This window comes from Choloepus didactylus, chromosome 9 (assembly GCF_015220235.1).
Source record: "Choloepus didactylus isolate mChoDid1 chromosome 9, mChoDid1.pri, whole genome shotgun sequence".
Taxonomy (NCBI): Eukaryota; Metazoa; Chordata; class Mammalia; order Pilosa; family Megalonychidae; genus Choloepus; species Choloepus didactylus.
Window position 1 is genome coordinate 87,523,681 of NC_051315.1, and position 25,392 is coordinate 87,549,072.

The 25,392-nt window shown below is 38.6% G+C and overlaps 1 protein-coding gene and 1 pseudogene across 4 annotated transcripts in view; both read right to left on the reverse strand.

Moving 5' to 3' along the window:
• Positions 1-25,392, reverse strand: part of HECW2 (HECT, C2 and WW domain containing E3 ubiquitin protein ligase 2) — a 377,612-nt gene that overhangs the window by 182,657 nt on the left and 169,563 nt on the right. The window lies entirely within an intron of this gene.
• Positions 21,522-21,930, reverse strand: LOC119544496 (annotated as a pseudogene).

Below are 25,392 nucleotides of genomic sequence, written 5' to 3' on the forward strand. Positions count from 1 at the left end.
CTATTCAACCATGAAAAGGAATGAAGCTCCGATCCACAAGACAATATGGATGAACACTGAAGACATCCTACTGACTGAAATAAGCCAAACACAAAAGGACAGATATCGTATAAGTTCACTTACATGAAGTAACTAGAAAATGAACATACATAGAGACAAAAAGTATAGAGGTAGGGAGGTGCTGGGGGAGGGGGAATGGAGAGTCAATGTTTAATGGGTGCAGAGTTTCTGGTAATGGATCGTGGTGATGGTAGCATAACATTGTGTATGTAATTAATGCCACTGAATTGTATGCTTGAAAGTGGTTAAAATGAGAAACATTGGGGTATATATATGTTACCAAAATAAAAAAAAAAGAAATGTACATGAAGTATGGGTTAAAAAATTTTGTTATATCTCAACAATAAAGTACTATGCAGTTACATAAGTAAGTGATTCTATTACTGACAAGGAAAAATCTATAAAATATATTAAGTTAAACAATCAATATGCAGAAGAGTATATATGATCAATGTGAAACTGAAAGAATAAACCAGTTCTAATAAACACTGTAACCTGCTGGAAGGAAAGGGAGAAATTTAGAGATGCAGAAAAAGGTGGGGGGAGGAGGGGAGAAAGGAGGAGAAAATAGCCAGGGAAATTAGGGGACAAATGTGTTCTATGTGAGCAATGAGAGAGGACACGTTAGCCTGGGAAGACTCTTGGCTGGATGAGGACTAAGAATTTGATGAGGCAGACTAATAATCAAGTAAAGAACATCTCTGAAGATAAACAACATGGCCCAATCAGTGGCAAAAAAGTATTTTGACTATGCATGCAAATGTGACAGTTTAAGTAAAGATGTTCGATAACTTCAACAAGGGGGGAATGTCCCGTAATTACTGCAGGCCTTTGTGAAAACAAGAGATTTTTGCGATAGGATTGAATAAATTGGGTGTTTCTGAACCTGGTAAAGGATTTCACAACATCCTGGATGTGAGAAGGGAAAAGGAAAAAATACCTCTAAGGTGCCTTCTTTTCCAACCAATCAAATCCCACCCACTCTTTCCTCAAGCCATCTATGAAACCTCTAAGATTCATAGCTACATAAAGTGCCATCTGATTAAGTGAGAAATGAGTGGTAAGAACAGAACCACTGTGTTTAAGAGAGGAAAGTTCCACCTTGGACCATTAACCAGAATCTATAAGGTCCTCTATGAAACCTCTATGAAACGACCTTGGCTCTTGGTCGCAAAGCGTACTTTTCTTCTCTCTGACAACATTCATTTCTCAATTAATCAGATGATACCTTATGCAGTTATGACTCTTTTGAAACATGTTTTGTCTCCCCAGTGAAAAGGTTCATGGTATTATACAGATACAGGGGCTAAATGACCCTGAGGAGAAATAATTATATAAATAAAAATGGAAATTCAGCTTCCACCAATGTTTTTACAATCCAACACTATTTTGCTTCAATTAGTGATGACACATTGCCCCAAATTTATTCTTTTTTTAAATTCAGTTTTATTGAGATATGTTCACATACCCTACAAGCATCCATAGTATATAATCAGTTGTTCACAATACCATCATATAGCTGTTCATTCATCACCAAAATCAATTTTTGAACATTTTCATTACTCCAAAATAAAAAAATAAATAAATAAAAAAAGAATACAAATGCAAGTAAAGAAGAACCTCTATACCCCCCTATTATTCTTTGACTTTATGTTTCCATTTTTCTACTCATCTGTCCATACACTGGATAAAGGGAGTGACAGCCACAAGGTTTTCACAATCGCATAGTCACACCGTGTAAGCTACATAGTTATACTACCATCTTCAAAAATCAAGACTACTGGGTTGCAGTTCAACAGTCCAGATTTATTCTTAATCTCAAAAAAATCATTGCACATAGGTCTTGAAAGTTCTTGAGATCCTTTCAGGCTGCCTTCTGAAGTTGAGTATGCCTACACTGGAAGTACATGCTGGTGTGCCAGGGGTACCCCAAGCACAGATCAGAAACATGGCGCATAATTTTTCAGAGGCTAACCTTATTGAAAAATTTGAGGAAGGAAGAGAAGCACGAAATAACATTAAGTAACTTAATTGGTAACTTTAAAACAGCATTTCTATATGAAAACATATGTATATTACAAAGAGGTTAAAGTAAAATAAGACTTCAAAAAATTTCACTCTGGTTACAGACTACTTCAGGCTAAACCTCCTGAAGTTTACTTATTCACTATTTACAGAAGTAGGAATACTCAGGGGGGGAAACTCTGGAAGCACTATATTAAATATTCCCCCAAACAGAGGAGGATGAGCCAACTACAGTAATAACAACTATTGATTGAGCATTTCCTTGAAGTCAAACATCATGCTCTGTATTTTACAACATTTAATCATTTCTTTCTCCACTCCCTTAGGAGCCATGGTGCCCATTTGACAGATGAACAAACTGTAAATGTGCATAATTTTCCCACATTGAAGCAGCTAGTGGATGACAGAGATGGGAATCAAGCCAAGGTTATTGAACACCAACGCCATTGTTCTTTTTAACCACACAGTGCAGAACTGACAGATGCTTGGACTTGCAGGTCTAACTAGTTTTCAAGAGAATACTTCAAATTATAAGCAAATATTAAATCTTAGGAAAATCAGTTCAACAGTCTTTCACTGCTATGGCTACTGACATTCTCTGGGCAATAGCATAGTAGCTAATAGTCACTGCCAGGCTCAGTTTTTAGCACAAGAAAGTGTCCTTTGGATTTAAATAAACTCTTGGAGAAGGTCCTAGCATAGTAGGTACTCCACAATTACATCAGATACAGTTGAATTACAACATTAATTACTAGATACCCCCTAAAATAATAAAATACACTAGAATCTGACAACAGAGAATTTGTCTTATAAGAAAGTTAACAGGCTCCCTTTCTCAGGCGAGCTTCTCAGGAGCATTTTTAGAAGTCTAAGAACCAAATCTTTAATTTTCAACCACTTTTCTAATCATACTGTGAGTAATGTTGATGCCTCTGTAACCTTCACTATGAGATTCTTGAGGCCTTTCCAAAAGGGATAGCCTAATTTTAACTGTCAACATTGCAGAGAAATTGCATCACTCCTATTATATACATTAGCAAGGAAATGGGGCAGACAGAGGAAGGATTTTCACATTGAGGGGGGATGGAGAGTAGGGTACATGACTAATGCCTGAATACTTCTGGAAAAGATATAACATTTTTGCTCTTGAGCAAGCAGATAAGCTTGGGTATTGTATTAAAATCAAGCCCTTTGACTGAAACAGGATAGTCTAGAAATAGTTCAGAAGCACGGGATATTTGAAACTCGAAAAATGTGCTTTCAAAGAGGTTATTTTTATAAACCAAGTATGCACAGGAAATTTTGTTTTTCTACTTCTACTCTACAGCCTAAAGATCTGTATTGTCCAGTACAAAGACCTTCTTGGACTGAATCCCAGTCACAGTTGGTTTACTTAAAAATCATGAAACTCTTACTAAATATCATCTGTTCTAGATACAATCTTCCTATGACAATGCCCTTTACTCACCTTCACTCCCCCATTTCCTAGACCAAATAGCATGCTTTTGCCCCTTCTCTGAGCCACTAACCTGCACTCTTGCAAAATTCAAAATACTAAGTTTAAAATAATTTCTACTTTTGTGTTCAACTTGAACAAATTTTACATTTCCATGAAACCTAAAAAGGTAAATGACTTCATCTGTGATGTATGTCCTAATTATACAGGAGATTTGCAACTCGATCATTTGAGCAACTTCTAATTCAATTTCATTGTTAATTGAGGGCTTTAGTAAATTGATACCTTACTGCAGGGATATTTGGCAGTATCCTTCAAATTAAATGTTCACATTCTTTGCCTCAATAGTTTCACATCTAGAAATCAGTATTTTAGGAATACTGATGCAAATGCTCAAAAGTATAATTTCAGGAATGTTTACTGCAGCACTATTTGTAATACCAAATTTTGGAACCAACCCAAACGGCCACCAATATGACAGTGGTTCAATAAATTATGGTACAACTATATCACAGATTACTATGAAGAAATTAAAAATAATGAATGTTGAGATGGATGGATATCCAAGACACATTGCAAAATAAAACAAAAGCAATTTTCAGAAGTATGTCTAGCATGACACATTTTTGTTTAAAAGTATATCTGTGTGTTTATATGCATGTCTGTGTGTGTGCAATTATATACAATCCATTGTTAACACTTCTTAACTTTGGTAGAGAAAGGAAAACAATTTGTATTTGAAATTTTACAAAAAGTATATTACTTACTCATAGCAATTTTCAAATAAAATTTATATTTAAATACTCCATCTCTAAAAATATGAATCAGCTCATCCTCTTGCCTAATATTTCAAAATAACAGGTCAGGTAACACTCCACATTTTACACACCCATAGATATTTTAAATGAAATACAAACATTCAAACAGCTTCCATTTATAATCTTAGAGAAAAAGTTTTCTAGTGTGAATACTTTCTTCACCAATGATTTCAGTGGAAAACAAAACTCCCCAGATGAGTTAAACATGGAATCAAGGGATGGTTACTGTTTACAGGATCATCACGGGGAGAGAACCAGCAATAACTAAACATCACAAGGGGAGAAACTTGCCATAATAAATTTAAGTTATCAAGGAAAAAGAAATGGCAACCTTTACTCCTGAAATTTAGTAATCACATAGCTATATAGTATCTGGCCCTTTAACAAAAACTTTGGGATTAGATTTTTGGGGTATGGTTGTGAGCAGTATATTTTTTATTCTTAGACAAATGAAAGTTGGAACTGTTGTCTAACATGAGAATCCAAGGGAGAGACTGTTACCTATAAATACTGTGCATGGGGCACCTATACACATGGGCTACTTGGGTTATTTTTCCCTTAATTATTCAGCCCCCCTGAGATATATTATGCCCGATAATATTTTTCTATCATTTAACAGCTTTTATTCAGTGAATGCTGCAGTATATTGAACGATATAATTTTCACAGCACCTAACACAAATAACTGCAGTGTACCTCTGTGACAATAGCCTTGAAATCCCAAAACAAATCTGTATGAAAGCAAGCAAAAATTCCTACGGCCAACAATTTATTCTGGGAGACCACCAAGTAAGTATTTGCAAAGGAAACTTAAATGTCTGTAAACCAAATACAATAAGAAATAACAAATGAATCTTCCTGCCTTGGGTTTTTTTTTATTCTTTGTGGCTCTCCTTAATGGACGACCAATTTGTACTGCATCCAGGGGGGCAGAGTCATTGGCAAAGAAAGAACTGGTGAGTATTGACTAGCCACAGGCTACCAAAATGGAGCTCAATTAAATGTTGTATTTTGATAATTTACGTTTTAAAGATTGATGTACACTGCAAAAAAGCGTTTCCATTGTAAGGAACATGATCATACTAATAAAGCAACAGATCATTAAATGTTTCTGTTTTTCACATATATTTGGGTATACACTAGACACTGTTAAAAAGACTTCCTGGGAAAGCAAGACTCTGTTCATTGAAAGTTCATCTTGAGAGGAGCAGCAAGACAGTGGCAGGGGGAGGAGTGGAATTTAGTCAGTCCCCTGGAAGAACTAATAAACAACAAGGAACTAGTAAATAATCTGGAATAACTGCTGGGAGACAACTGTTCACACATTGTATAACAACCTGGATTGGGAGGAATGCCTCAGATCGCAGCATAGAATCTGTAAGTAAAACCTGCGGAACCGCACTGAGAGCCCCCTCTCCACATGGCAGGCTTTCCTGTAAAACCTCACTGTGGTAGAGAGTGGCACTCTCCAAGTGAGCGAATACAGCTCAGCTGAGCTCCAACTGGGGTTTTAATTAACAAAAGTAGACTGCTGAATACAAGTTACAAACCCCCAACAAGCAGACAGAGGCTTTTAGTGATGACTGACCTTGAAGAACCAGAAGACTCATCTGACCTGGGAGGGGAAGACCAGAAGACCAGTTATTACCTCTGACCAATAAATGAAACTGGGGGGCCATGTACTAGTTTCAAAAGGGGACTGTCTGTCCCTTTTTCTGTCTCTTAACCTCAGGGGCTCAGAAGAGAGAGCCGCAGCCATTTTCAGTTCGCAGCACTCTGACCCAGACAGGACTGGAGATAACAGAGACAGAGGGACTATTCAAATGCAGATGATAAATCTCTAGGGGTTGTATCTTCCCCAAGAGTAAGGAGGTGTGGCCCAGCTTTCCCTTCAGAAACAGACCCCAGAGCCTGGGGGAAAACAGCCAAAACAGAAACTAAGGAAGCCACACCTCCTTACACCAGCGGGGAGTGACAGGTTGACAGGTACCACCTGCTGGGCAGGTTAGGAAAAGCACAATGACTAGAAACCTCTCAGGAAAGTCTGTCATTCCTGAAAGATACACCCTTAGTATAACCCTATTCTGAGACCTGAACCCATTCTGGTCAGGGAAATCAACTGGGGTAACCAAGGAAACCAGATGTCTAGACAAAAGAAAACTACAATCTATACTATGAAAAACGAAGATATGGCCTAAAGGAACAAACTTACACCTCAATCAAGATACAGTTGAGATATTGCTTCACTTTAATGAAACAATCTATTAAAGATTTTCAAAGAGATATGTTAAATCAAATCAAAAATCAATTCAATGAGTTCAGGGAAGATATAACAAAAGGCACAAAGGCTATAAAGAAAACACTGGGTGAATATAAGGTAGAAATCGAAAGTCTGAAAAAAACAAGTGTCAGAAGCCATGGAAATGGAAGGCACAACACAAGAGATGAAAAACACAATGGAGACATACAACAGCAGAGCTCAAGAGGCAGAAGAAAACACTCAGGAACTGCAGAACAAGTCACCTGAAATCCTAACACAAAACACCAGATAGGGAAAAGAATAGAAAAATATGAGCAACATCACAGGGAATTTAATGACAACATGAAACACATGAATGTACGTCTCATGGGTGTCCCAAAAGGAGAAGAGAAGGGAAAAGGGGCAGAAGCAATAATAGAGGAAATAATCAATGAAAAGTTTCCATCTCTTATGAAAGACATAAAATGACAGATCCAAGAAGCGCAGCGTACCCCAAACAGAATAGATCTGACTAGGCCTATGCCAAAACAATTAATAGTCAGATTATCAAACATCAAAGACAAAGAGAGAATCCTGAAAGCAACAAGAGAAAAGCGATCTATCACATACAAAGGAAGCTTGATAAGACTATGTGCAGATTTCTAGGTAGAAACCATGGAGGCAAGAAGGAAGTGTTGTGATATATTTAAGATACTGAAAGAGAAAACCCACCAACCAATAATCCTATATCCAGCAAAACTCTCCTTCAAACATGAGGGAGAGTTTAAAATATTCTCTGACAAACAGGCAATGACAGAGTTTGTGAACAAGATACCTGCTCTACAGGAAACACTAAAGGGAGCACTACAGACAGATAGGAAAAGACAGGAGTGAGAGGTTTAGAACACAATTTTGAGTGATGGGAGCACAGCAATGTAAGTACACTGAACAAATATGACTGTGAGTATGGCTGAAAGAGGAAGTTTAGGAGCATGTGGGACACCAGAAGGAAGGAGGAAAGATAAAGACTTGGACTGCATAACTCAGTGAAACCTAGAGTGCTCAACAATTGTGACAAAATGTACAAATATGTTTTTACATGAGGGAGAACAAATGAATGTCAACCTTGCAAGGTGTTAAAAATGGTGGTGGTATTGGGGAAAAAATACAATCAATGCAAACTAGAGATTATAGCTAACAGAAACTTTGTATTATGCTTCCTTTAATGTAACAAAGGCAATATACCAAGCTAAATGCATATAAGAGGGGGACATAAGGGAGGAGTATGGGACTCTTGGCATTGGTGATGTTGTCTGACTCTTTTTTTCTACTTTAGTTTAATTCTATCTTTCCTTTTGTTGCTTTTTAGCTGTCATGTTTTTACTGTTTCTTTTCTTTTTCTTTTTCTTTTGTCTCTCTACCTTCTTTGACTCTTTCTCCTTCTTTGTGGAAGAAATGGAGATGTCCTTATATAGATAGTGGTGAGGGTGGTGAATACATATATATGTAACTATACAGGGAACCATCTATTGTTTACTTAAGATGGAATATATGGTGGATGAACAAAACTGTTTAAAAAAAACGAGTTGAAGAAAACTTGAGGGCACTATATTGAGTGAAATAAGTCAGACACATAAGGACAAATATTGCAGGGTCTCACCAATATGAACTAATTATAATATATAAACCCATAGACACAAAATATAAGTTACCAGGATATAGAATAAGGCTAAAGAATGGAGAGTGATTGCTTTTATGAACAGAATGTTCAACTAGGTTGAACTTAAGTGTTTGGAATTGGACAGAGGTAACGGTAGTACATTGTGAGAATAACTAACAGTGCTGAATGACATGTGAAGGTGGTGGAAAGGGGAAGCTTAGAGTCACATACGTCACCAAAAGGAAAGTTGGAGGTTAAAAGATGGGAATGTATAAAACAGTGACTCTTGTGGTGGACAACGCCCGTGATTAACTGTACAAATATTAGAAATCTCTTTCATGAACTAGAACAAATGTATGACACTATAACTAGAAGCTAATAATAGAGGGGTATATAGGGAAAAAAATATACCTATTGCAAACTATGTACTACAGTTAACAGTATTTTAACATTCTTTCATCAACAGTAACAAATGTATTATACCAAAACTATGAGTCAATAATGGGGGCAGGGGGTTAGGGGTAGGGGAGAAACTGCATTTTCTTTTTTGTCTTTATTTCTTTTCTGGAGTAATGAAAATGTTCTAAAAATTGGAAAAAAAACAACTAACTGTGGTGATGGATGCACAGCTGTATGATGGTACCACAGGCAATTGATTGTGCACTTTGGATCTTTGGATAATTGTATGGTACGTGAACAATCTCAATAAAAATTTTAAAAAAAAGTTCATCTCATCATATGAAATAGATTCAGTAAGTGCATACCTCAGATCTTAAAGATGCCATAATTTTTTAAGTGTCCTTTTAAAAAGACAGTTTTACTATGCAGCTCATTTCCACAAAATGTGACTTGATTACAAAATCCTCAGCAGCTTACATGATTTATTTTAAGAGACTGAGTCACTTCCGTAAAGTTTTACAATTATCTCTTGTCACTAAAAAATTCTAAGTCTTAGACGCTCTCAAGGAAATGAACCTAAACATTCTGGAAAAATTCACTCTCTGCAGGGGAGATAAGATAACCATGGCCATGAGATCAGCCAATCTCCAGAGAAGGAGAATGACAAAATGCAATAGGGCATCAAATCTTTTGAAGGACATAAGAAAACAAGAACATGCCTGTCTGCTAGCTTAATATATATAACCAAATTATAAACCAGATGCTTTTTCAAAGAGTTTCAAAGAGTCTGTATATCAAGCATGTTAATCAAGCACCAATCACACTGCCAACATTTCCTACTGCATCTAGATTTTCTCTCTTTTGAAATTATATCTCATTACTGTGGTTTAGGCCTCACATTCACCTAAGAGCAACACTTCAGATGATGTTCAGCTTGAGTAATATACGACGGAACCATTCATTGGCTGTAACTAAGCTAATCATGTTATATTTGGATTTTACAAGATAAAATAAAGTTCCAGGGAAATGTCTGCTTTAGCCTATACAATAAACAGCTTTCTTAGAACTGAAGTGACTGCATCAACTCGTACCATCCAGGTTGAATATTACATAAAACTTGATTTTTAAAAAAATCATTGGTGAGGAAACACATGGTACGAGAGTTGGAGACTGGATGTAAGTCCCAAAGCATGGAACAATGAACTCTAATGGTTTAAAGCATAATTCTCCCTATAACTCTCCCCATGAAAATTTATGCCAAAAAGGCCCTTTAATCACTACCCTTGATCATGCTTCTTTGTGCTATATATGCTGGGATTATGTAGGAAGAAAGATTCTTCAGATTCTCTTCCTAGGTCTTTTAGTAGAAGGAAATGATGTTCTCTTTTCCCAATACCCAATAAATCTGACATGACCATACAGAAAGGTCCAGAGGGTCAAATGCCTGTCCTAATAGAAGGACTACAACTTGTGTTATTTTTTTTATTTTTATTGTGGGGAAAACCCGAAGACAGGCCCATTAAAGCCCAAAGGGATTTTCTTCCAAATTTTAATTTTATCATCTTGGAAGCTATTTCCTGTCTTTTGGTATATTTTTGTATTCAAATATCTCCTGATCTTCCAGCTCATGAGCTCCAGTACTCCAGAAATTCTTCCAACTCAAGCCCTCCAATCTACTTTTTCTCTATCAGTCATCCCCAGGTCCCTAATTACCTCCTTAACCTGCTTGAGTTCTTAAACCATATTTAAAATCACCCTCTTGGTAAAACCTCTAACTCTCCATCTCTTTTCCCCTTCCACTATACTCCTCCAGCAAAGCCCAACAGTGGTTAAACCTAGCTATCTTCCTAGACACTACCTTCCACTCAGCTGATGAAAAAACAAAACACAAGGATGTTGAGTGGTCCTACTTTAAACTCATGACCAAAAAAATACTGCATGGGACTCAATACTGCCAGTCCATCTGACTACACTGCTCTAACGTATAAATCTGCTCACTTCCCTGGGTCACTACATCACATTTACCTCTCTCCTCTAGCTCACCAAATGCATAAAAACAGAAGCAACAGATTCATCTTTTCATTTATGGATCTACCATGCACTTGCCTTTAGATACATCCTCTCTACATTTCCTTCTGCTATTCTGAATGAAGTGTCTCTGCTCCCATCAAAATCCAAGCCACTGACTTATGCTTTCAATCCCATCTGCTTTCACCCTATCAAGAATTTATCTCCTGCAACGACCCTTTCTCCTGAATCATCAATGTCTTCTGGACAGTATCTGCTAGATTATAGCCATTAACATGCACACACCTAAAAATGCCTTCCTGTTGCATTATTCCCCTTTGTGGCAAATTTCTTGAGGGAATTAGCTATAGTCAAAACAGCTACTTCCTCACCTCATATTTTCTCCCCAACCCACTTCATTCCAATTTCTATCCCAATCACTCTCATCAAGACACCAATGATCACCTCCACTGCAGTGTTACAAAGCCCATTAGCCATGTCTTCATTCTTATATTACCTGATCTCTCAGCTCTAACTGGCACCCCTGACTACTCCCTCCTACTTGGTTCTCCCCTACTTTCTTCTCTTTGCTTCCATGACACCTCATTGTCATGGTTTTCTTCCTTGGCCACTCTTTCTGGGACTTCTGTGAACCATTCTCCCCTCTGCTCAGCATCTATCCTGTTCTCTCCTTACCCAGTTCAATGAATCCCAAATGCCAGCTCCCAAGACTCATCTATCCAACCTCCTTCTTAATGTCTCCACCTGGATGTCTAATAGGCATGTCAAATTTAACACAGCCAAAAGAGAACACTTGACTGCCTCTCCTCTTCCTTCCCACTCCCCCTTACTCCTCCCTCTGAACTACTCTGGCAAAAAAAATTAAAGAACCATCCCTGATTCTTCTCTTTCCCAAACCCCTGATATCCAATCCATGAGGATGTCATCTTCATCTTGTTGATGCCATCTTCAATACATACCCTATAAACCCATATTCTCTCTTACCTGCGCTGTTGCAAGACTTCCACCTACAAGCCATTCTCTATCAGCAGCCAGACTAGTCCTTTTTTTCTTTATTAGAGAAGTTGTAGGTTTGCAGAATAATCATGAATAAAATAAAGGATTCCCATATACCACCCTATTACTAACATCTTACATTGGTATGGAACATTTGTTACAATTGATGATAGCACATTTTTATAATTGTACTATTAACTGTAGTCCATGGTTTAACTTAGGGTTCACTGTTTGTAGAGTGTGGTTCCATGGATTTGTTTTTTAATTTTTTTCTGTTACCACAAATACAATCTAACATTTCCCCTTTTAATCACATTCAGATATATCCTTCAGTGCTGTTGATTACATGCACAATGTTGTGCTACCACCATCACCACTATTTTTTACCAAAATGTTTCCATCATTCTAAATAGGAACCTTGTACATTTTAAGCCTTATATTTCCATTCCCTTTCCGCATCCCATCCCCTAGTAACCCATATTCTAGATTCTGACTCTGAGTCTGCTTAATCTAATTACTTCAAATCAGTGAGATCATACAATATTTTTCCTTTTGTGTCTGACTTATTTCACTCAACATGATGTCTTCAAGGTTCATCCATGTTATCATATGTATCAGGACTTCATTCAAATATGAATCAGACCTTAATACTCTCCTGTTTAAAATCCTTCATTGGTCTCCACTGCACTTGAAATAAAACCTAAACTCTTTATGCTGGCTTACATAGTTCTCTGTGATCTGACCCCTACCTATTTCTCTTATCCCATTATGTCCTATTTCCCCCTTTCCTACCATGCTCTAGCCACACCAGTCCTCTGTCTGGTTCTGGAAACTGCCAAGCCTGTTCCCTCTTAGGACCTTTATTAGAACCATTCCTCTGCTAGATGCTCCTATCGCTGCCATTCACATGGCTTGTTCCTTCTTGTCACTCAGTTTAAATGCCCCCTTTCCTGACCCCCAATCTACAGTCTGCCCTGCCACATTACCCTGTTCTTAGTTTCTGCCTAGCATTTACTTGAAATACTATCAGATATTTTCTTGCTCATTTGTTTACTTTCAGTCTTTGCCATCTAGAATGTAAGCTCCACACGTGGAGCCCTTCTCTGTTGGGTTTACTTCTGTATCCCAGGATTCAGAAGTATGTCTGGCACCAAGTGAGTGCCCAATAAATATCTGAGAATGAATGCTTCTATGTAGATCTTAGTTAAACAATACAAGCTTTCTTATACAAAAAAAAGGTAATCTCTTTACAAAAGGAAAACAATGTATTTGCATTTGTGTGACAGACAAAACTTTCCAAACCTTTCCACAGACATTTGTTTAATCCTTCCAATAACCTTTTAGGAGGGCATCATGATTCCTTTCTCCAACACAGAGAGAAAGACATCAAATGATCTATACGCATTCAGGTAGTGGCAGACTGGACTAACACCTAAATTGCTGGACATTTTGCTCAATGCTCCTCCTACTAAGTCTAAGCGAACAAGTGAAAACAATATATTGAACAGGACCTTCCTGCCACCACGTGCCCTGTGCATATGCTGCTCTTAGAAGATTATATTGAAGTTAGTCTCTTTCCATAGGTACTTCTGCAAAGCAAAGTTGATGTTTTATTCATCTACACATTCCTAGTGCCTCACTAATACATTGCCTGCCCCACTGTATGTATTTGACTGCTTGTTGAATTTAACTGAATAGTGACATCATCAGAACCAAGTCTTTCCCACAATGCAAAACAGATGGCTTATTCTATCGGTAATGAAGACTTCACTTCAAACCTTTAATGATTCTTTCATAAATCTCAAGTTTCACATCACCCAGCACCTTCTGAGTTCCTTTCACTGGCAACTTATCTACTGCAAGCTCCAAGAGATTAAAAGAATCCTAGGCATTCTTCAAAATCAGTATTCCAAACCACCTTCTACTTCCTTGACATTATCAAAAGAGCATTTAGAAGACCTAAGATTCATTCAATCTAAAGTCACAGGTTAGTTATATATGTGATATTTTCTCCATGCCCTGAATGTAGGGAAAAAAACAGTCATAATGGTGTAATGGAAAGAACACTGAGCAGGGATTCAAGAACCACAGGCCACAAAACCACTGATGCCTCCAAACAGCTGTGTGATTCTGTGCAAGATTCAGTCAGTCTCTCAGTGGCCTCAGTTATGATCTATGAGCAATAATTATCTCTAGGGTCTTTTCTAGCTCTAAAAACTCTTTTTGGTAAGCAGTCCTGATTATTATGACATTTATCCCAGTAGCTTATCCCCTCCAGTCTCCAAATCCAAAATAGCTAGGTAGAGGACCACCATAATAGCTAGGTAGAGGACCACCATAATAAGATCTGGGTTCAGAAGTAATAGTCAAATATAAATAAATAAGTGAATGACTGGATAGATGGGAAATGACTTACATCTCCAACACTGGAACTTCTCTGCAAATGCAGAATAGAACCAGAATCTTTATGAACAGCAAATTCTAAGCCCCAAACACAGCAGTTTCAAAATGCTTTAAAACCAAAGGAAACACCCCCTACCCCTTACCATTCAATATTTATTTATCACATGTTAACTCAGGAAGGCTGAAGAGTCTTATGGAGAGATTAGAATCAAGGGAAGGTTGGGCTCATTTTAACTGAGCTAATTTATGAACAGTTCCTTCTCTCAATCACACTATTTTATCTCCTACCTCCACAATTTACCTACCTCACTGATACACCATTTGGCAATGCCAAAATGATCAGGCAGAATACAACAAGTAGTGTACTGGAGCCAACTGTTAAATAGCTCAGGAATTTGGCAAGCCGATTGTTAGATTTTTGGTAGCTTGAAATCAGCCATGGTGGAAATATTTACACCATGGTAATTTACAAATGCTACAAATCAGGGATTTGGTTTGTTTAAGAGACAGCCAGTTTATCAACACACCACTGCACACAATGGTGGCGAGAAAAGACTCAGTGGGCAAAACAGACCATGCAACAAAAACCAAGATCAAAAAAAAGATCAGAAGACAGGAAACCCAAGTTATAGCCCTGATACTCCCACTAATTAGCCATGAAAACTGGAATAAGTCTCTGAACCTCTCTTTCGTTGACTAAAATGTGAAGTTAAACAAGTGGGCCTCAAAGACCCCTTTAGATTTTAAAACATAGGATTTGTGGTTCTCGCTCTGGGTCTTCCTCACCCTGATGCCCGAGGGCTTCTCATAGAAAACACTCCATAAACAAAAACTTGGCAGCACCAAAATATCCACCAATCTTCCCTCCATTTGCCAGAGCATGGTTTGGCACTATTTCAATTGAAGCATTTGGCCACCCTGCCAATGGTCAAATCCATCAAGCCTGGCCATAGTTCTCAAATTAGCAGGATCTCTTAAATTTTGAGTTGCATCAAAATAAGGTTTCAGAAACCATTCACCTGATTCAAGGGGCGCCCCCAGAACTAGGCTAAAAGCCCACAGAGCGCTGCTGGCCATATTTTTCAAGCATGTGCTACTTCCATATCCTGTTACAGCTGTGAGGTTTGATAAAGAGCCCTGGAGCCATGAAGGTAGGGATGAGAAGTACTGTGCTGCCAGAATAAAATTGCAAAGCAGTCCGTGCCCTAACATCCAGGTTCCAACCTAGGACCTTGAGTCACTTTCCTGAGTTCATTAGACAGTAAGTCCCTTGAAGAAAGAGACTGTGTCTTCCTCACAAAACTTGGCGCAAAGAATCATGTACTTAGGTACTAAAGAAAGATTTTCTGCATTGAATTTCCTGGTTCAGTAGAGAGTTGGAAGTTCATCAGTCTGAGATTGATACAAGGGCAACAAATAACATTTAGTAAATGGTTCTCCCAGAGCAGAAAAGGACTCCTCAAAATAGCTGCTCATGACAAGCTGGTACAGATTTATCTACAACGTAGGATGGCAGCGTCATGGTGCAAGGGTTGATCATGAAAAAATGTAAATGACGCTGCTGTTCTTCCAAGTGTTCTCACTTCTGGATGCAAGGATTTGTAAATATCACCATCATCCCATTGTCTTGCTCTTCAAAGGAAAAACGCATGTAATACATTTAGGGAGAAGTATTTAATTAGTAAATAGCAACAGTACCTTTGGACAGATGAGATGAGACGTATAATATCATGCAGCAGGATCAATCTGTCAGTGAGCTGACAGCCAGATTTTTAAAAACTCAGTCACAGCAGAATTTAAAAATAGATGAGAGGTTTAAACTTAGAATGGATTCTAGAAAATGATCACATGTATCAGTTCTAAATAGAAAGAGATCTTTAAGAGATTAATGAAAAGGGGAGGGAGTGCTTATTTAGGTCAGTCCACTCTGTTTAACCAAATCAATATCTCAACCACTGAAAACAATTCTTAATGCTCCCTAGAGATATAAGAACCACAAAATCTTGGGAATCCAGTGCAGGGCTAAAAGCATCCTCCCAATCAACAAAATTCTGAATCTAAACACTAGAAGAACATTCCAGGTGCACCATGTTATGGAATTCAACTATATGCCAAATAGAAGTGCAGCCTACAGGACAGAGAATCTCAGTTCTCTTTTTAAAATGCTCATTAATTTACCAACTTTATTGAGGACCTGCTGTGTATCAGCCACTGGGGACCCAAACATGATTAAAGCAAGGCCAGTCTGAAAACTCAAGGAGTTCAATGAGTAGAGTGGAAGGCAGACACCCACAAATGGTAATGCTACAGTGTGCTGAGAGCTATGCCAACAACAGCCCACCCAGATAAATACAGACTCTGAGCTCCAAATGCCACGTAGGGCTACAGCTGGAGGCAGCAGCATCTTTTCATGAACCACCAGGCTCTGTCATGGATTCAAACAGTGCTACCATCTCTAAAGGAAACAACTCTTCTTTGTTCAGAGAAAGAAAGTCAAAAACCCACAAAGCAGTCAAAGTGAAAAGGCAACTCTGGTACAATACAAGGCCTTGCAGGAAGGAAGACAGCATTGGCATGACCCAGGATGCCAAAGTCCAGACATCTAGGGCACTATATGCAAGAGGAGACACACCACAATGTACTCAACTTCAGGAGATGGTGCTGGGATAGGGGGCAGGGGGCAGGTGTTACTGAAGTAGAGAGAGAAGGGGCAACCATGAAGGCCTTAAAACTGACGAGGATGCGTTTTTAATTTGAAACTCAGAATTTGATCAAAATTACACTGGAAGGAGATCATGTGATTTGCTTTAAAAATTACTTAGCTATGTTCCCAATATTTTAGCAAATACCAACATTATATACATAGTCCCTGTTTGCAAAAATATACATAATCCCATTGTACAGTTAGGACTTAGTTACATGAGGCAATTCAAGAACAATGTTCAGATGATACAATCAAAGTAGAAAGTCTATGTTTTGTCCAACAAATCTTTGAGCTGTGGTTCATAAATATCACCTATGCAGGCTCTTCCTTCACAACTACTGTCACATTTCAGTTCCATTATTTACTTGATGCTTTTTTAATTCTGTTCTTTTTATTTAAATAAGTGTATTTAAATAAGTCCCTTAATGGGAAACCAGTATGCTCACCACAAATAAACATATCATTATTAAATTTTAAAATATTGCCCATGAACCATCTGAAATGACCCCACAGTACTAAATACAATGCTAAAGACTGGTACTAAACTAGCGCTAAAGGCTGGTAAACCAGAAAGAACTCTGAACTAGGAAAATGAAGACAACTTTGGTCCAAATTCTGTCACCATCTATCTGACCCTGTAAGCAACTTAATCTTCTTCATTTCTTCATCTAGTTTCTACCATCATATGACACAGTTATTCAGGTAGATAGTTCTGTAGGAATTACATGAAATAATGTTCTTGAAACAAGTCCAAAATATAAAAGCACTATAAAAATATTGTCACGGATAAAGTGGAGAGAATACCAAAAACTTAAGACTTTAATTCTGCCTTCTTTTTAGTGGTCTTCGTGTGTTCTCTGAGTTTTACCAGAGCTACACAGACTGCCCACACCTTCACTAACTTCCCTTAGCCTGTTGGTTTACACTGGTCTCTAGAGGAACACCAAGGCCCTTCTTGATGACAGGTGGCCTCAGTTCAATCACCCACCCTGCACGCCTCAAGGATGGAGGCAGGTTCTGCGCTCAGTGTTTGTTGGTGAAGATCCCTGCCCTGTAGCTCACCTCCGCACTCAGAAGTATCCCATCAATACTGTCAAAAAGCAAACGAGAACACAGTCCCCTGATTTTCTCTTCTTTGCTGCTTTGAGTGAAATGCTTTGCTTTTCCATAAATAGTTCAGAGCCTGACACCACCGGCACATTTCTTCAAAAGTGGTTCTCTCCAGGCACCATGCACACGGCTGTCAGAAAGCTTGACTTAGAAGCAAGAGATCAAAGAAAGGCGACATCTCCCCCAACAGCCCCATATCCTACCCCACCACCACTTCATCCAGCTGCAGTCAGCTCAGTCTCACCTCTGAATCCATGGCTGACCTCCCATCCTGTAATATTTCAATTTGCAACTTGAAAGTCAAGCCAAACAAATTTTAACTGGGATTAGGGTCTTTTCCGCTTTAAATTCCAAAGACAATGTTTAACCCCTTATTTTCCAACATAAAGTTTATAATTGGGTATTTAGTGAACTATTACACTGAACAAGCAGGACTCATGTGGTGTAACTTGAAACAAATGTATTCTTTTCCTGGGTTGCCTACTCTACCTGCTCTGTGGGACTGGCTCTTTTCTCAACACCAGATGAAATATAGAGCAGGCACCTTGACTTTTCTGGTTCTTGGAAATAATGAAAGGTCCTCTGGTCATATGAACTCACAAAAAGGCTCAACTCAAGGAAGAAAATGCCCATTCCTTCACTATAGTCAAAACTCAAAACTTCAGTTAAAATGAAATCTTTTCCTCTTTCTCAGTTCCAACCTACATCAGGCAGAAAGCCTTCAAAGAGAAAGGAGGAAGTGGTTGGTTTCTCTATTTCCCACCAGTTTATGACTCTCTCAGGGTAACAGTGGGGTGGAGGGAGCAGAGGTGAGGAGGCAGGGATGGTCTGATTGGGCTGGGATTGCTATAATCTGGTGCTGGTGCTCTATAAGCTTCGAGAGTCCCTCTTTCTCTCAAGGGGACCTTCCTGCATTCTGAAGAGATGCCCCATTGCTGCGGATTGTCATCTGCAGATCATTCAATGTGATCACTTACAACCCTCTGTCCCTAAGACCCAAGGCTTCCAGAAACCTGCTCTGCCTCTTTCTGTCAAGGTCTTCCACTCCTCTGGGTGGTCCCCCTGGGTAGCACTGGCTCCTCCAGGCAGTCTTTTGGAGCAGGAGTGGAGATAACACCACACCAGCTCTGTTGTGGGTGGACTCCACACCTGGTTAACACACACACACAAAACATGCATCTTGTTCCAACATCTTGTGACATACCCCACCTTGCTCTGGAGCCAGAGTTTGAGCCATAGCATCTCACCTTTAGAGTTCCTAGAAAAGGCCAGACACCAGTCCACATGTCCCTCAAACTGCAGGGGACACTCAAGAAGCACTCAGAGCAGTTTCCTTGATGCCTCTCTCAGTTAATTTTGGGTGGAGGGAAATACCCCTGCCTCTGTCCAGCATCTATGTATTTGACAGAAAGAATGGGCTCCCCAGAACCTTGACAACTGACAATACAACAGAGAAGTCCTCTCTCGAATTACCACCTCCTCTCTCCCCTGGGTGGCCAGGTAACAGTCATGAGAACCATTTTGGACCACCTCCCCCGCACATCACTTTGGAATGTCTGAGCAGCTGTTGCTTTTCCCCTGGGGGCCGCAGTTGCACTCAGACAGGATGAGTTCCATTTTAACATCTTGAACATTAGTGATGCTATCAATCCTTATAAGTAATATTTACATCACCATATTTTTCTAAAAACAGTGTTTATTTTTTTTACTTGAACAAAAAAAGGGCTTCAAGCACGTAAAGGGTTATATTCAATAGCACAAGTAAAAACAGAAGAATACTATGTCCTATTTATAACTATTACCTCTAATGCTATCTTCTATAACAGGATCTTCTTTCTAAAAGAAAGAAGTTTCAGTAAGGGGAAAAGAATGAATGGACAGCACTGCTGCCCATGAAGAAAAGGGCATCAAAAAGTGGGGCGGTAAACAGTGTCAAAGGCTACCAGGGGATGAAGATTGACAAAAGGTCTGGTATCTGACTTTTAAGAGGTTATTATTGGCATTCAAGTATGTGACTTCAGTAAAATATTAGGGGTTTGAGTTTTAACGTCTTATAAATGATAATTCTCCATATCATTTTATTTCTTTGTATCTTTTTCTTAAAAGAGATATTGAAGAAATTTTGTTGAAATATTTTAGCTCATGGACACTTCTGGGGTTGGTTGCATTTGTCTGCAGGAAGCAATAAATTACATCCTTTACAGTTTAGAGAAAGATAAGTAGGTTTGAAATTTTAAGGCAAAGGAATTCCTGTACTAGATGCAACATATTAGATGAATTCCATCTTTCCTATGCCTAGAGCTCATATGAGCTCTTAGCCCTGTGGATTAAAATTCCCAGGAATGGGATGTTTCATTGAAAAGGAAACATAAGAGAAAACAAGACAAAAATTACTGCTGAGTAGATGACAAGAGAAATCACCTGTAAAACTGTGACAGCTTTAATAAAATTCCTTCAATGAAATATTGCTTCAACTGACAAGAAGTATTGGGGGGGATTTTAGAATAACTGACTTTCTGAGCCTTCTTTAAAGGATCTGAATTGTCATAGTCTGCTGATTCTTTGAAGATGAAATGATGTCCGGGAGAAGCACAGCAAATGTCCATTTAACCTCCTCCAGTACAAGCATACAAGCTAGCTAGACACGAGAGGAGAGACTGATAAAGAGAACAATCTAAATAGCCTGGATGCCTTTCCAGACCCTGAGGGCAAGCCTCTAGAGGGAATACAAAATATGTGGTTCCTCCAAGCATACCATCAGCTTGAGTGCAAATTTAGATTTTTGTGGTTTTTTTCTAGGTAGTAATCTTTTTTTTCTTTTGAGTACTTAATTCACACCATTTTCTCTCTTGGCTGTTACTCTGGTAACAATAAGTCACCACCTCTTGAGAACATAGCACTGAATTGGCTGAGACAGAACCAGTGTAAACACAGGCTCCAAACCAGAGATTTCAGAAAAACAAGAACAGTGACAACCAGCCTCTCCCTTCACTTAGAAAGAGACTGTGAATCAGAGGGTCAAAATCTCTACCTTCCAATTGAAGAAAACCTGGAGTTCAATGCAGAAATTGAAACCAAAATGTGTCAGGAATAAAGTATGTAATAACTTCATGGTACATCCTCATATACAAAAGGTCAAGATGGTTTTTGAGAAATAAATTTCTGATAATCTGGCCTTTTCTATTAGGGATGGCCCCACTCCAGCATTTTAAAAGGAAGATGTTTTTGTTTTATTTTCTGAAGGGGTATGAAAAGTACTAAAAGGGATATAATGGATGAGAATAAATCAACTTACACACAAAAAACACTCCTGGTAATAATTTTTGGTTGCTGAGAATACTCAGCACATTATTTCGAAGTGGCAAAATTCAGGGCAATCCGAGAAAAGAGAATTCAAAAGTGGCAGCTACATTTGCTGATAGGGTTACGTGGGACATACATACATAAAACCCCCATCTTTTTCAGTGTATTTTTCAAGGGGCCAAGAGCTTGATCATCAAAATAAGTTATTTTGTATGTTACAGTGCACAGAATAACTGAAAGGCCAACAACTGAAAGGCATTTGCAAAAGGTTGGTATCAGTATGAAATGGAAGGACGGGAGCCCAGAGCCTCATGGTCCTCATTAGCTTGACCCCTCTTCTTTGCGGTGGCCCCAGTGGGATCTTTCCTCTAAACCTGCTGGCTGCTTCTCTTCCTCCTCCTCTTCTTCCTCATCCTCCTGGGGACAGACCAAGGTCCAGTATTTCTGCACACATTCCTGCATGGCCTGGAACTGGTCCACACAGTCCAACCCCTTGACATCATACAGTAGTGGAAACAGGAAAAGGCCGAATGCAACTGTTCCCTTCAGGGGCCACTGGCCATTCCCCAAGGTATGGGCAGTTCTGGTTAATGTCTCCAGTTTGGCACCTGTGCTCCTTGAATGGATTGTTGGGGTTCTTAGCCACCAACTCTTCACTGCTTGGAGTTTCATGGTCTTCTTTGATCAAAAATATGATTTGATTCTTCTCATCTTGCCGGCAGTAGGCCATCGCTGCAGCCTGGCGCACAGACCTCGCAACAGTGGGGTGCTGGGGGCAGGCAGCTGCTCCACACTGTGACGCAAATTCAGTTTTTAATAATAGGTATTTTTTGCATAAAAACAGCCCTTAAACACAAGCCAATATCTATGGCACTCAATCTAAGACAGGAGTCTGTTCAGATGCTGGAAGAAAATCTGACTGTGTTGGACTTGATGTTGGATGTTACTGCCTTCCTAAGGGGTTTTCAAGGATAAGATTGACGATACTAAAAACTCGCCTGCAGGAATTGACTTGAGCATCCAACTCCCTTTAAGAAGCAACTCCACTGTGAAGGAAATTCCTTTTAGACACCATATTTTTTCACTAATTTACTGAGAAACCATGGGCATACTAGTTAACCCATCTGGGTCCTCAGTTTCATTTGTAAAATGAAGCAAGTAGAGTGAATGATCACTAATTTCCTTTCTAAAGCTAAAACCTTTAAAACTCTAAGTTTTAAACTAAACTTCAACTGGTGAATAATATATTTTAATGATTCCAAACGTCAAAAAATACTGTACTTCACTATCAGCATTCAACTACTCCAGATAAGCAAAACAATTTCCATGCACCTGAGTAAAACTTAAGTAAAATAAAGAATTCTGGAGGTTCCAACAATGAGCATCACTTAATGCAAAGTTAACAATGTTACAACTTATCTTAGCAGTACTGCTAGAGTTAAAAAGACAAGTAATATCAACAATTTTTAAAAATCAACTTTATTTTCATAGCATAATTTCACTGCATTCCATTCACATAGCTAAATACATGATGGACCAGAAAATTCTAAGTTACCTGACATATGGTGATCTATAACCTTGCTCAAATCAGCAGTTACAGTGGGGCATGTGCATAGCACAATTCACCTTGTTTATCTCCTTGAAATGTTTCAGGAATGACAGGTTTTGGCAGTTAAAGCAAACAGAGAAAAAAATGACTGTCACAGAGCCAAAACTAAGAATTTAAACTGCTCCACGTTAGCTCATTTTCACATGGAATGTCATATCATATCATAAATATGCCACAAACTTATACTTAAAGAAAAAATCTATTACGATGTTTAAAAGTTAGATAATAAGTATTTAGACTCCTTATAGTTAGACTCAATATAAATTAGAGTTGGAAATTTCAGTATATGTTTTTCTAGGTTGGTCTTTTAGTAATATATTTGCTTCTAACATTATCGCTTAGTGCTATAAACACAACCCCTTCCCCCCACCAAAAAAATAGTACTTATTTTTGTAGAGTAAATGGATGATTCTTTCTTGAGCCCTCAATAATTCCATAATAGCACTTGCTTGTAAAAGGGGTATAATAGTCATATTGTGAATACATAATTGCATATTTCATAAATACTACAGATACTCTTTATGCCAAACAAGATGTAACTTCAGGGAAAACATCTATGAAGGCTCAGAGCAGTAGATACATATTTTTGGAAACAAAGGAACAAGTAAGGACAGGAAAAAATTTAAGTATAAAGCAGTAACTGCACTGAATTCAGGACATATAATTATTTCTATTTAAACATACAGTCCTTTCTATATCGAAGATAGATTCCATGGAGAAAAAAAGCTATGATATTATAAGTGAAGGAAAAAAAAAAACTCACCAGTATGAGGGTCCATTAACTATGGTCTTAAATATAAAGGATATTTGAAAAGTTTTTTCAGATGCCCGTCACATAGAAGTTGAATGGATGAATGAATGAATCACATATAGAAAATAAACTGTTCAATAAAATAATCAGGGGAAAACTAAATAATATGGAATAATAGTCAATAAAATGTATTCACTTTTATATCTCAGTTTCTCTAGCCTAAAACCACTCTTTAATGAAATTAATTAATCACGTTCTGAGCACGGATAATTCAGCACAGTGAGCTGGGTAAGGTGCTTAGGACAGAACATGAATGGGACACAGGTAAGGAGTTAAGAGAGCAACTGAAGAGATAAACATGAAACAAAAAACAACAAATTATAATGCAATGTAGTCAGCACGGACACAATGACATGAAAAAATAAATCCCAAGGGAGAAAGAAAATGGATTGACTAGAAGGGTTAGAAAAGGCAACACAAAGTAAATGACATCTGAATTGTGTCTAAAAGGATATGCACAAGTTAGCCAGGCAGAAAGGGGGATGGAGACAAGAGGTGGAACCTCCAAGTAAAGCCCATGCAAGCCCTTTATGAGAAGGAACTGGTCTGTGCACATGCAATTCCCATCTCCTGGCATGTTCTTTCCCAATGCGAACACCTGAAAAATTCCTATTTCAGGTAAATTCAAATTTCACCTTCTTAGTGAAGCCCTTTCTATATTCTTGCCACCCCTGAACTTATCTCAGGCATTTAAATTGCTCTTTTTCCAGGCTGTCATGGCCTCTGTATTATTGTTCTTAACACACTGCATTATAATTATTTCCTTCCTATGTATGTCTCACCCCACTAATCTGTGAGCTGATTCATGTTTGTGTCTTATTGCCTCATGGCAGACCCTTGACAACTGTTTGTTAGGGACATGGGAGGGAGGCCAGGGTCAGCTACCTCCCGAGTAGCAGCTACTCATCTATACACATTACAACCGTCACCTTGTTTCATCTGCCTAGCAATATTATGAGGTTGCCATTACTATTGCCATTTTATACAAGAAGAAACTGAGGCTAAAAACAGTTAAATAATTCTCCCACACAGAGGGGCAGTGTGCCGGTTTGGATGTAGTAAGTCCCCCAAAACGCATGTTCTTTGGTGCAATATTGTGGGGGCAGATGCATTAGTACTGATAAGGTTAGAAACTTTTGATTGAGTGTTTCTATGGAGATGTGACCCACCCAACTGTGAGTGACACCTTTGATTAGGATGTGACCTCTTGATTGAATGTTTCCATGGAAATGTAGCCCTGCCCATTCAGCACAGGTCTTTGATTTAATCACTGGAGTCCTGTGTAAGAGCCCAGACAGAAGGGGCTCGCTGCTGCAGCCAGGAGAAACATTTTGGAGATAGCCATTAAAAGCAGACTTTTGCTGACACTTCACTCCAGAGAAGCTAAGAAAGGAAAAAACGCCCCAGGAGTAACTTTTTGAAGAATGCACAGGAGCTGAGAGAGGAACTGGATCACAACCCGGGATCAGTAGATGCCAGCCACGTGCCTTCCCAGATAACAGAGGTTTTCCGGATGCCATTGGCCTTCCTTCAGTGAAGGTATACTTGTGTTGATGCTTTAATTTGGACATTTTCATGGCCTTCAGACTGTAAATTTGTAGCCAAATAAATGCCCCTTATAAAAGCCAATCCATTTCTGGTGTTTTGTGTAACAGCAGCAATAGCAAACTGGAACAGGCAAAGTCATAATTTGAATCCAGGCCCCCCACTCCAAAAACATGCTCCATTAATGGACCCACCCTACTCAACCCAGATCAAGCTTTGTTTGTAAG